Below are 12,862 nucleotides of genomic sequence, written 5' to 3'. Positions count from 1 at the left end.
GTGGGGTATAGTGAAGGAGAAGGGGTTGTAATGTTGTCTGTCCTGTGGGGTATAGTGAAGGAGAAGGGGATGTTGTCTGTCCTGTGGGGTATAGTGAAGGAGAAGGGGATTATAATGTTGTCTGTCCTGTGCAGTTCAGTGGAGAGAGTGTACAGTACATTTCTCCTCTCGTACCGGTGTTGGTGTAAATTCAGTTAGCCATTGTGTTATTTCTGTGAACGTGGAGGCGGGGCACGGGGGGGGGGGGGGGGGTGCCAGTTCCACAGGAGACATAAGGTACAGTGTCACATGACTGAAAAACATAACGAGTAGATTCTACAACTAGGTTGTAGAACTCCTACACATTAACAAAAAGAGAAATGCAAAATTTCTAAGATTTGACTGAGTTACAATTCATGGCGGAGGATGAATGGCATGGTAACAATTCAAGATCTCATCACGGTATCTCTGTGTATTCAAATTGCGATCGATAAAATACAATTGTGTTATTGTATGGGCAGTTTATACCTGCCCATACCATAACCCCACCGCCACCATGGGGCACTCTGTTCACAACGTTGACATCAGCAAACCGCTCGCCCACATGACGCCATATACACTGTCTGCCATCTCCCCAGTACAGTTGAATCCGGGATTCATCCGTGAAGAGTACACTTCTCCAGCGTGCCAGTGACCATCGAAGGTGAACATTTGCCAACTGACATCGGTTACGACGCCAAACTGCAGTCAGGGAAAGAGTCTGGTGGGGACGACGAGAATACAGATGAGCTTCCCTGAGATGGTTTATGACAATTTGTGCAGAAATTCTTCAGTTGTGCAAACACACAGTTTCATCAGCTGTCCGGTTGGCTGGTCTCAAACGATCCCGCAGGTGAAGAAGCCGGATGAGGAGGTTCTAGGCTGGCGTGGTTACACGTGGTCTGCGGTTCAGGTCGCTTGGACGTATTGCCAAATTCTCTAAAACGACATTGGAGGTGGCTTATGGTAGAGAAATTAACATTAAATTCTCTGGCAATAACTCTGGTGGACATTCCTGCAGTAAGCATTCCAATTGCCTACTCTCTCAAAACTTGAGATATCTGTGGCATTGTGTTGTGTGACAAAACAGAACATTTTAAAGTGGCCTTTGATTGTCCCCAGCACAAGGTGCATCTGTGTAATGATCATTGTGTAATGATCACGCTGTTTAATCAGCTTCTTCATATGTCACACCTGTCAGGTGGATGGATAATCTTGATATGCCACACCTGTCAGGTGGATGGATAATCTTGATATGCCACACCTGTCAGGTGGATGGATAATCTTGATATGCCACACCTGTCAGGTGGATGGATAATCTTGATATGCCACACCTGTCAGGTGGATGGATAATCTTGATATGCCACACCTGTCAGGTGGATGGATAATCTTGATATGTCACACCTGTCAGGTGGATGGATAATCTTGATATGCCACACCTGTCAGGTGGATGGATAATCTTGATATGCCACACCTGTCAGGTGGATGGATAATCTTGGCAAAGGAGAAATGCTCACTAACAGGGATGTAAACACATTTGTGGGAGCTCTTATTTCAGCTCATGAAACACGGGACCAACACTTTCCATTTGTATTTTTGTTCAGGATGTGTACTCTAGATTAGAGTAGAACCCAGCAGGTCAGATGAGGAGACAAGAATGACCTGACAATAACCTCTGGTGAACAAAGCAAGAAAACATATTGTATTGTCTACTGAAGAATAAATCCAGGGGATGAATCTTAATTGCATACTCCTCACGTCCTATCTCCTCGCCTCCTTCTCAAAACCCATTGGATGAGAAAGCCAGAGGTCCCGCCCCTCTGACCTTTTCCTCCAATTGATTTTGAGAAGGAGGTGAGGAGAGAGGACGTGAGGAGTATGCAATTGAGATTCTCCCCAGGCAATTATATCCTGAACAAAATGATAAACGCAACATGTAAAGTGTTGGTCCACATGTATCATGAGCTGAAATAAAAGATACCAGTCATTTTTCATAATCACAAAAAGCATATTTCTCTCCAATTTTGTCCACACATTTGTTTACATCCCTGCTAGTAAGCATTTCTCCTCATTTCAGTTTGTGACAGAATAAGGAAGTATAGTTTAGAGAGTCATTGTACTGTGTAATATCTTTTCCATAACAAAAATATTGAATTTCAGCAGTTTGAAGCTGGTGTACAACACCAAAAGTAAAAGACGCAAAAAAATGTACTTATAAACGGGATGCACAGAAAAAGCAAATATAGAACAAATCTACTGCCTCTTAGATTTGCCTTCAATGAGCATGACAGATCTATAACTCACATTTCTATGTCTATTTGGTTGCGTCGTCCAAAAATGTACATATTGTACATACTTTACCAGCCCCATTTGGTATTGAGATTCAGCAGGTAGTGAAACACAAAACACTATCCCCTCATTAACTGGGACAGGCTCAGGATAGGATGGGCCTCATTAACCGGGACAGGCTCAGGATAGGATGGGCCTCATTAACTGGGACAGGCTCAGGATAGGATGGGCCTCATTAACCGGGACAGGCTCAGGATAGGATGGGCCTCATTAACCGGGACAGGCTCAGGATAGGATGGGCCTCATTAACTGGGACAGGCTCAGGATAGGATGGGCCTCATTAACTGGGACAGGCTCAGGATAGGATGGGCCTCATTAACTGGGACAGGCGCAGGATAGGATGGGCCTCATTAACTGGGACAGGCTCAGGATAGGATGGGCCTCATTAACCGGGACAGGCACAGGATAGGATGGGCCTCATTAACCGGGACAGGCTCAGGATAGGATGGGCCTCATTAACCGGGACAGGCTCAGGATAGGATGGGCCTCATTAACCGGGACAGGCACAGGATAGGATGGGCCTCATTAACTGGGACAGGCTCAGGATAGGATGGGCCTCATTAACTGGGACAGGCTCAGGATAGGATGGGCCTCATTAACTGGGACAGGCTCAGGATAGGATGGGCCTCATTAACTGGGACAGGCTCAGGATAGGATGGGCCTCATTAACTAGGACAGGCACAGGATAGGATGGGCCTCATTAACTGGGACAGGCTCAGGATAGGATGGGCCTCATTAACCGGGACAGGCTCAGGATAGGATGGGCCTCATTAACCGGGACAGGCTCAGGATAGGATGGGCCTCATTAACCGGGACAGGCTCAGGATAGGATGGGCCTCATTAACCGGGACAGGCTCAGGATAGGATGGGCCTCATTAACCGGGACAGGCTCAGGATAGGATGGGCCTCATTTACCGGGACAGGCTCAGGATAGGATGGGCCTCATTTACCGGGACAGGCTCAGGATAGGATGGGCCTCATTTACCGGGACAGGCTCAGGATAGGATGGGCCTCATTTACCAGGACAGGCTCAGGATAGGATGGGCCTCATTTACCAGGACAGGCTCAGGATAGGATGGGCCTCATTTACCAGGACAGGCTCAGGATAGGATGGGCCTCATTTACCAGGACAGGCTCAGGATAGGATGGGCCTCATTTACCAGGACAGGCTCAGGATAGGATGGGCCTCATTTACCAGGACAGGCTCAGGATAGGATGGGCCTCATTTACCAGGACAGGCTCAGGATAGGATGGGCCTCATTTACCAGGACAGGCTCAGGATAGGATGGGCCTCATTTACCAGGACAGGCTCAGGATAGGATGGGCCTCATTTACAGGGACAGGCTCAGGATAGGATGGGCCTCATTAACTGGGACAGGCTCAGGATAGGATGGGCCTCATTAACTAGGACAGGCTCAGGATAGGATGGGCCTCATTAACTGGGACAGGCTCAGGATAGGATGGGCCTCATTAACTGGGACAGGCTCAGGATAGGATGGGCCTCATTAACTGGGACAGGCCCAGGATAGGATGGGCCTCATTAACTGGGACAGGCTCAGGATAGGATGGGCCTCTAACTGGGACAGGCTCAGGATAGGATGGGCCTCATTAACCGGGACAGGCTCAGGATAGGATGGGCCTCATTAACTGGGACAGTCTCAGGATAGGATGGGCCTCAACTGGGACAGGCTCAGGATAGGATGGGCCTCATTAACTGGGACAGGCTCAGGATAGGATGGGCCTCATTAACTAGGACAGGCTCAGGATAGGATGGGGCTCATTAACTAGGACAGGCTCAGGATAGGATGGGCCTCATTTACCAGGACCGGCTCAGGATAGGATGGGCCTCATTTACCGGGACAGGCTCAGGATAGGATGGGCCTCATTTACCGGGACAGGCTCAGGATAGGATGGGCCTCATTAACCGGGACAGGCTCAGGATAGGATGGGCCTCATTAACCGGGACAGGCTCAGGATAGGATGGGCCTCATTAACTGGGACAGGCTCAGGATAGGATGGGCCTCTAACTGGGACAGGTCAGGATAGGATGGGCCTCATTAACCGGGACAGGTCAGGATAGGATGGGCCTCATTAACCGGGACAGGTCAGGATAGGATGGGCCTCATTAACCGGGACAGGTCAGGATAGGATGGGCCTCATTAACCGGGACAGGTCAGGATAGGATGGGCCTCATTAACCGGGACAGGCTCAGGATAGGATGGGCCTCATTAACCGGGACAGGCTCAGGATAGGATGGGCCTCATTAACCGGGACAGGCTCAGGATAGGATGGGCCTCATTAACCGGGACAGGCTCAGGATAGGATGGGCCTCATTTACCGGGACAGGTCAGGATAGGATGGGCCTCATTAACCGGGACAGGTCAGGATAGGATGGGCCTCATTAACCGGGACAGGTCAGGATAGGATGGGCCTCATTAACCGGGACAGGTCAGGATAGGATGGGCCTCATTAACCGGGACAGGTCAGGATAGGATGGGCCTCATTAACCGGGACAGGTCAGGATAGGATGGGCCTCATTAACCGGGACAGGCTCAGGATAGGATGGGCCTCATTTACCGGGACAGGCTCAGGATAGGATGGGCCTCATTAACCGGGACAGGCTCAGGATAGGATGGGCCTCATTAACCGGGACAGGCTCAGGATAGGATGGGCCTCATTAACCGGGACAGGCTCAGGATAGGATGGGCCGCATTAACCGGGACAGGCTCAGGATAGGATGGGCCTCATTAACCGGGACAGGCTCAGGATAGGATGGGCCTCATTTACCGGGACAGGCTCAGGATAGGATGGGCCTCATTAACCGGGACAGGCTCAGGATAGGATGGGCCTCATTTACCGGGACAGGCTCAGGATAGGATGTGCCTCATTTACCGGGACAGGCTCAGGATAGGATGGGCCTCATTAACCGGGACAGGCTCAGGATAGGATGGGCCTCATTAACTGGGACAGGCTCAGGATAGGATGGGCCTCATTAACTGGGACAGTCTCAGGATAGGATGGGCCTCATTAACTGGGACAGTCTCAGGATAGGATGGGCCTCATTAACTGGGACAGTCTCAGGATAGGATGGGCCTCATTAACTGGGACAGGCTCAGGATAGGATGGGCCTCATTAACTGGGACAGGCACAGGATAGGATGGGCCTCATTAACCGGGACAGGCACAGGATAGGATGGGCCTCATTCACCGGGACAGGCCCAGGATAGGATGGGCCTCATTAACCGGGACAGGCTCAGGATAGGATGGGCCTCATTAACTGGGACAGGCCCAGGATAGGATGGGCCTCATTAACTGGGACAGTCTCAGGATAGGATGGGCCTCATTAACTGGGACAGGCTCAGGATAGGATGGGCCTCATTAACTGGGACAGGCTCAGGATAGGATGGGCCTCATTAACTGGGACAGGCTCAGGATAGGATGGGCCTCATTAACTGGGACAGGCCCAGGATAGGATGGGCCTCATTAACTGGGACAGGATAGGATGGGCAGGCTGGTTATTGTCTGACATGGGCCCAGTGCTATAGATACAAGCATGGCAGCAGGACATGTGGTATATACTCACAAATCAGGGGAAATTACCAGCACCTTGGCTCACTGTAATAACAGACTATACACCTTAAAACAGAGCTGAGAAACACACCCTCTTGCTCCAGTGAGTCTGTAAGAGAATGACACAGGGACAATATCTTGATCCGCGTCCAAAATGTCATCCTAATCCCTAAGTAGTGCACGACCTAATCCCTAAGTAGTGCACTACCTATTCCCTAAGTAGTGCACTACCTAATCCCTAAGTAGTGCACTACCTAATCCCTAAGTAGTGCACTACCTAATCCCTAAGTAGTGCACTACCTATTCCCTAAGTAGTGCACTACCTAATCCCTAAGTAGTGCACTACCTAATCCCTAAGTAGTGCACTACCTAATCCCTAAGTAGTGCACTACCTAGGGAATAGGGTGCCAATTTGGGACACGACCCAAGGACCACGGAGGGGAGAAACTCCCATGGCAAACAGTGGTGAATTATTATAGCATCGGTGAAGAGGTCGAATGTAAAGCTCCTGGAATAGCAAGGGAATCAATCATCCAACCAAAGGATCTGGTGAAAATGTGGATGTTACTGGCTGTTTTATACATGAAGTAATTAAGCTAGAGAATGGTGAAAATCAGACGAGCTGTAGAAGAGAGTCACGGTATTGTATAAACTTTATCAACTCTGGGACGGCAGGAACTAATTTGGCACGGTAACTACGTAGGAGATGAACCCTAAAAGGTGAACTACGTTTACACTTTAACACTTTTCTACGGCAGAAAACTAAAACTAACAAAACACTAACATTTTCAAAATTGACCGCTAAAAATACATTTTAAATTAGCATCGAAACATATCCTTCCAACTATTAAAATGATACAAAACGACTTCAAATTTGTAAATAGGCCAAAATAATGAATGTAAACAAAGAAACAGAAAGAAATTACGTCTAACGTCTAGCTAAAGTTTAGTTAAAACCAGAGCGTGAACTATAAGGAATGACCAAGCTAAGATTAGACACAAGACTAAACACATTTATAATGTTACTTCATATCTGTAACTAGGCCACAAGTGCAAACTATGATTAAGTAACCCAAGTAGTAATGTACATTCAAAGATTCTAGCTAAAGCATTGTTTAAAAGCCGATGTTTCCCCGTGCCAGGCAGTATCCCAGCTTGTTCTGGTTCCCGATGAAGGACATCAGACCCACGTAGGACTCGATGAGCAGGGGCTGGTTCAGCACCAGCACCCCGTTGGCCTTGCCAGGGACGGGCGTCTTTAGGTGGGCCTTCTGGGCTGCCTCCGTCAGCCGCTCACGGAAACTCTGGATCTGAGAAAGGGGAGGGAGGGAAGAGGAAGGGAGAGAGAGAGAGAGAAAACAGACCGCATTGACAAACTGTTAAAAAAAGTAGTTGGTCGACAAACTGCCTCTGATCAAAGAACATTATCCGTCATTTTCTGTTCATTTCCAGACGACTCATTTGAATTGCCGCTTCTCGCCAACACCCAGCAGGAGGTTACTAAAACAGTGGACACCCGCTGCTTTTTACTGTTGAACAGTCTGGAGTATTTTCTCTATAAGAGAGGGAAGGAGAGAGGGACGGAGAGAGGGAAATAGAGAGGGACGGAGAGAGGGACGGAGAGAGGGACGGAGAGAGGGACGGAGAGAGGGACGGAGAGAGGGAAGGAGAGAGGGACGGAGAGAGGGAAATAGAGAGGGACGGAGAGAGGGACGGAGAGAGGGAAGGAGAGAGGGACGGAGAGAGGGACGGAGAGAGGGAAGGAGAGAGGGAAGGAGAGAGGGACGGAGAGAGGGACGGAGAGAGGGACGGAGAGAGGGAAGGAGAGAGGGACGGAGAGAGGGACGGAGAGAGGGACGGAGAGAGGGACGGAGAGAGGGAAGGAGAGAGGGAAGGAGAGAGGGACGGAGAGAGGGAAGGAGAGAGGGACGGAGAGAGGGAAGGAGAGAGGGAAGGAGAGAGGGAAGGAGAGAGGGATGGAGAGAGGGAAGGAGAGAGGGAAGGAGAGAGGGAAGGAGAGAGGGAAGGAGAGAGGGAAGGAGAGAGGGAAGGAGAGAGGGACGGAGAGAGGGACGGAGAGAGGGACGGAGAGAGGGACGGAGAGAGGGAAGGAGAGAGGGACGGAGAGAGGGACGGAGAGAGGGAAGGAGAGAGGGACGGAGAGAGGGAAATAGAGAGGGAAGGAGAGAGGGACGGAGAGAGGGACGGAGAGAGGGAAGGAGAGAGGGACGGAGAGAGGGACGGAGAGAGGGACGGAGAGAGGGACGGAGAGAGGGACGGAGAGAGGGACGGAGAGAGGGACGGAGAGAGGGACGGAGAGAGGGAAGGAGAGAGGGACGGAGAGAGGGAAGGAGAGAGGGATGGAGAGAGGGACGGAGAGAGGGACGGAGAGAGGGAAGGAGAGAGGGACGGAGAGAGGGAGGGAGAGAGGGAAGGAGAGAGGGAAGGAGAGAGGGAAGGAGAGAGGGAAGGAGAGAGGGAAGGAGAGAGGGAAGGAGAGAGGGAAGGAGAGAGGGAAGGAGAGAGGGAAGGAGAGAGGGAAGGAGAGAGGGAAGGAGAGAGGGAAGGAGAGAGGGAAGGAGAGAGGGAAGGAGAGAGGGAAGGAGAGAGGGAAGGAGAGAGGGACGGAGAGAGGGACGGAGAGAGGGAAGGAGAGAGGGAAGGAGAGAGGGAAGGGGAGAGGGAAGGAGAGAGGGAAGGAGAGAGGGAAGGAGAGAGGGGAGGAGAGAGGGAAGGAGAGAGGGGAGGAGAGAGGGAAGGGGAGAGGGGAGGAGAGAGGGGGGGAGAGAGGGAAGGAGAGAGGGACGGAGAGAGGGAAGGAGAGAGGGACGGAGAGAGGGACGGAGAGAGGGACGGGGAGAGGGACGGAGAGAGGGACGGAGAGAGGGACGGAGAGAGGGAAGGGGAGAGGGACGGAGAGAGGGACGGAGAGAGGGACGGAGAGAGGGAAGGAGAGAGGGAAGGAGAGAGGGAAGGAGAGGGACGGAGAGAGGGACGGAGAGAGGGAAGGAGAGAGGGACGGAGAGAGGGAAGGAGAGAGGGACGGAGAGAGGGACGGAGAGAGGGAAGACAGGGTGGCTCCATCCCATCAAAACATCCCAGTGGTAGATAACCACAACCCACGCTGTAACGTAACCCAACCCACGCTGTAACGTAACCCAACCCACGCTGTAACGTAACCCAACCCACGCTGTAACGTAACCCAACCCACGCTGTAACGTAACCCAACCCACGCTGTAATGTAACCCAACCCACGCTGTAATGTAACCCAACCCACTCTGTAACGTAACCCAACCCACGCTGTAACGTAACACAACCCACGCTGTAATGTAACCCAACCCACGCTGTAACGTAACACAACCCACGCTGTAACGTAACCCAACCCACGCTGTAATGTAACCCAACCCACGCTGTAACGTAACCCAACCCACGCTGTAACGTAACCCAACCAACGCTGTAATGTAACCCAACCCACGCTGTAATGTAACCCAACCCACTCTAACGTAACCCAACCTCTAACGTAACACAACCCACGCTGTAACGTAACCCAACCCACGCTGTAACGTAACCCAACCCACGCTGTAACGTAACCCAACCCACGCTGTAACGTAACCCAACCCACTCTGTAATGTAACCCAACCCACGCTGTAATGTAACCCAACCCACGCTGTAATGTAACCCAACCCACGCTGTAATGTAACCCAACCCACGCTGTAATGTAACCCAACCCACTCTGTAATGTAACCCAACCCACGCTGTAATGTAACCCAACCCACTCTGTAACGTAACCCAACCCACGCTGTAACGTAACCCAACCCACGCTGTAACGTAACCCAACCCACGCTGTAACGTAACCCAACCCACTCTGTAACGTAACCCAACCCACGCTGTAATGTAACCCAACCCACGCTGTAATGTAACCCAACCCACGCTGTAATGTAACCCAACCCACGCTGTAATGTAACCCAACCCACGCTGTAATGTAACCCAACCCACTCTGTAATGTAACCCAACCCACGCTGTAATGTAACCCAACCCACGCTGTAATGTAACCCAACCCACGCTGTAATGTAACCCAACCCACGCTGTAATGTAACCCAACCCACGCTGTAACGTAACCCAACCCACTCTGTAATGTAACCCAACCCACGCTGTAATGTAACCCAACCCACGCTGTAATGTAACCCAACCCACGCTGTAATGTAACCCAACCCACGCTGTAATGTAACCCAACCCACGCTGTAATGTAACCCAACCCACGCTGTAACGTAACCCAACCCACGCTGTAACGTAACCCAACCCACGCTGTAATGTAACCCAACCCACGCTGTAACGTAACCCAACCCACGCTGTAATGTAACCCAACCCACGCTGTAACGTAACCCAACCCACTCTGTAATGTAACCCAACCCACGCTGTAACGTAACCCAACCCACGCTGTAACGTAACCCAACCCACGCTGTAATGTAACCCAACCCACGCTGTAATGTAACCCAACCCACTCTGTAACGTAACCCAACCCACGCTGTAATGTAACCCAACCCACGCTGTAATGTAACCCAACCCACGCTGTAATGTAACCCAACCCACGCTGTAATGTAACCCAACCCACTCTGTAATGTAACCCAACCCACGCTGTAATGTAACCCAACCCACGCTGTAATGTAACCCAACCCACGCTGTAATGTAACCCAACCCACTCTGTAACGTAACCCAACCCACTCTGTAACGTAACCCAACCCACGCTGTAACGTAACCCAACCCACGCTGTAACGTAACCCAACCCACGCTGTAATGTAACCCAACCCACTCTGTAACGTAACCCAACCCACTCTGTAATGTAACCCAACCCACGCTGTAATGTAACCCAACCCACGCTGTAATGTAACCCAACCCACGCTGTAACGTAACCCAACCCACGCTGTAATGTAACTCTCTGTAGCAACTTCCTGAAGATTTATAGTTTGCTGTTCAGAACATCTTGTGTTACAGTTGATTGGGTCTCAATACAGTTTATTCAAATGACATCAAATAGCCTATCAGAAGCTTCTAAAGCCATGACATCATTGTCTTGAATTTTCCTACCTGTTTAAAAGGCACAGTCAACTTAGTGTATGTAAACTTCTGACCCACTGGAATTGTGATTCAGTGAATTATAAGTGAGATAATCTGTCTGTAAACAATTGTTGGAAAAATTACGTGTGTCATGCACAAAGTAGATGTCCTAACCTACATGCCAAAACTATAGTTTGTTAACAAGAAATTTGTGGAGTGGTTGAAAAATGAGTTTTAATGACTCCAACCTAAGTGTAAGGTAAACTTCCCACTTCAACTCTGGGAATCTGGGAATCACTGACTAATACATCGGAAGTATACCAGGGTGTGATGTTGCATTTCAACATTTCAGTGGAAAGGAGAGGTGCCCCTCATTAGCATATATTGCTGATTAACCGTATGAAAATAAAGAGTATTTATTTATGTATGGTGGAGATAGAGCCCATAAACCTCTACACTACAACAGATGGATACCGGAGCTGAAATCTACTTCACAGAGGACATTGGACTTGTGGTTTATGTTCCTGACAGGGTGCAGGGTAGTAGGATAGGGTGGTAGGATGGTAAGGTGGTAGGATGGTAAGGTGGTAGTAGGATAGGGTGGTAGGATGGTAGGGTGGTAAGGTGGTAGGATGGTAAGGTGGTAGGATGGTAGGATGGTAAGGTGGTAGGATGGTAAGGTGGTAGGATGGTAGGGTGGTAGGGTGGTAGGGTGGTAGGATGGTAAGGTGGTAGGATGGTAAGGTGGTAGGATGGTAAGGTGGTAGGATGGTAAGGTGGTAGGATGGTAAGGTGGTAGGATGGTAAGGTGGTAGGATGGTAAGGTGGTAGGATGGTAGGATGGTAAGGTGGTAGGATGGTAGGATGGTAGGATGGTAAGGTGGTAGGATGGTAAGGTGGTAGGATGGTAAGGTGGTAGGATGGTAGGGTGGTAAGGTGGTAGGATGGTAAGGTGGTAGGATGGTAGGGTGGTAAGGTGGTAGGATGGTAGGGTGGTAAGGTGGTAGGATGGTAAGGTGGTAGGATGGTAGGATGGTAAGGTGGTAGGATGGTAAGGTGGTAGGATGGTAAGGTGGTAGGATGGTAGGATGGTAAGGTGGTAGGATGGTAGGATGGTAAGGTGGTAGGATGGTAAGGTGGTAGGATGGTAAGGTGGTAGGGTGGTAGGATGGTAAGGTGGTAGGATGGTAAGGTGGTAGGATGGTAGGGTGGTAGGCTAGTAGGATGGTAGGATGGTAGGGTGGTAGGATGGAAAGGTGGTAAGGTGGTAGGATGGAAGGGTGGTATGGTGGTAGGATGGTAAGGTGGTAGGATGGAAGGGTGGTTGTGTGGTAAGGTGGTAGGATGGTAGGTGGTATGCTAGTAGTATGGTAGGATGGTAGGATGATAGGATGGTAGGGTGGTAAGGTGGTAGGGTGGTATGCTAGTAGTATGGTAGGATGGTAGGATGGTAGGGTGGTAAGGTGGTAGGATGGTAGGGTGGTAAGGTGGTAGGATGGTATGCTAGTAGTATGGTAGGATGGTAGGGTGGTATGATGGTAGGGTGGTAAGGTGGTAGGATGGTAAGGTGGTAGGATGGTAAGGTGGTAGGATGGTAAGGTGGTAGGGTGGTAGGATGGTGGGGTGGTATGCTAGTAGTATGGTAAGGTGGTAGGATGGTATGGTGGTAGATGGTAGGATGGTAAGGTGGTAGGATGGTAAGGTGGTAGGATGGTAAGGTGGTAGGGTGGTAGGATGGTAGGGTGGTAGGGTGGTAAGGTGGTAGGGTGGTAGGATGGTAGGGTGGTAGGGTGGTAGGGTGGTAGGGTGGTAGGATGGTAGGGTGGTAGGATGGTAGGGTGGTAGATGGTAGGATGGTAAGGTGGTAGGAT

This window comes from Salvelinus namaycush, chromosome 9, assembly GCF_016432855.1.
Source record: "Salvelinus namaycush isolate Seneca chromosome 9, SaNama_1.0, whole genome shotgun sequence".
Taxonomy (NCBI): Eukaryota; Metazoa; Chordata; class Actinopteri; order Salmoniformes; family Salmonidae; genus Salvelinus; species Salvelinus namaycush.
This window is presented reverse-complemented; position numbering follows the sequence as displayed.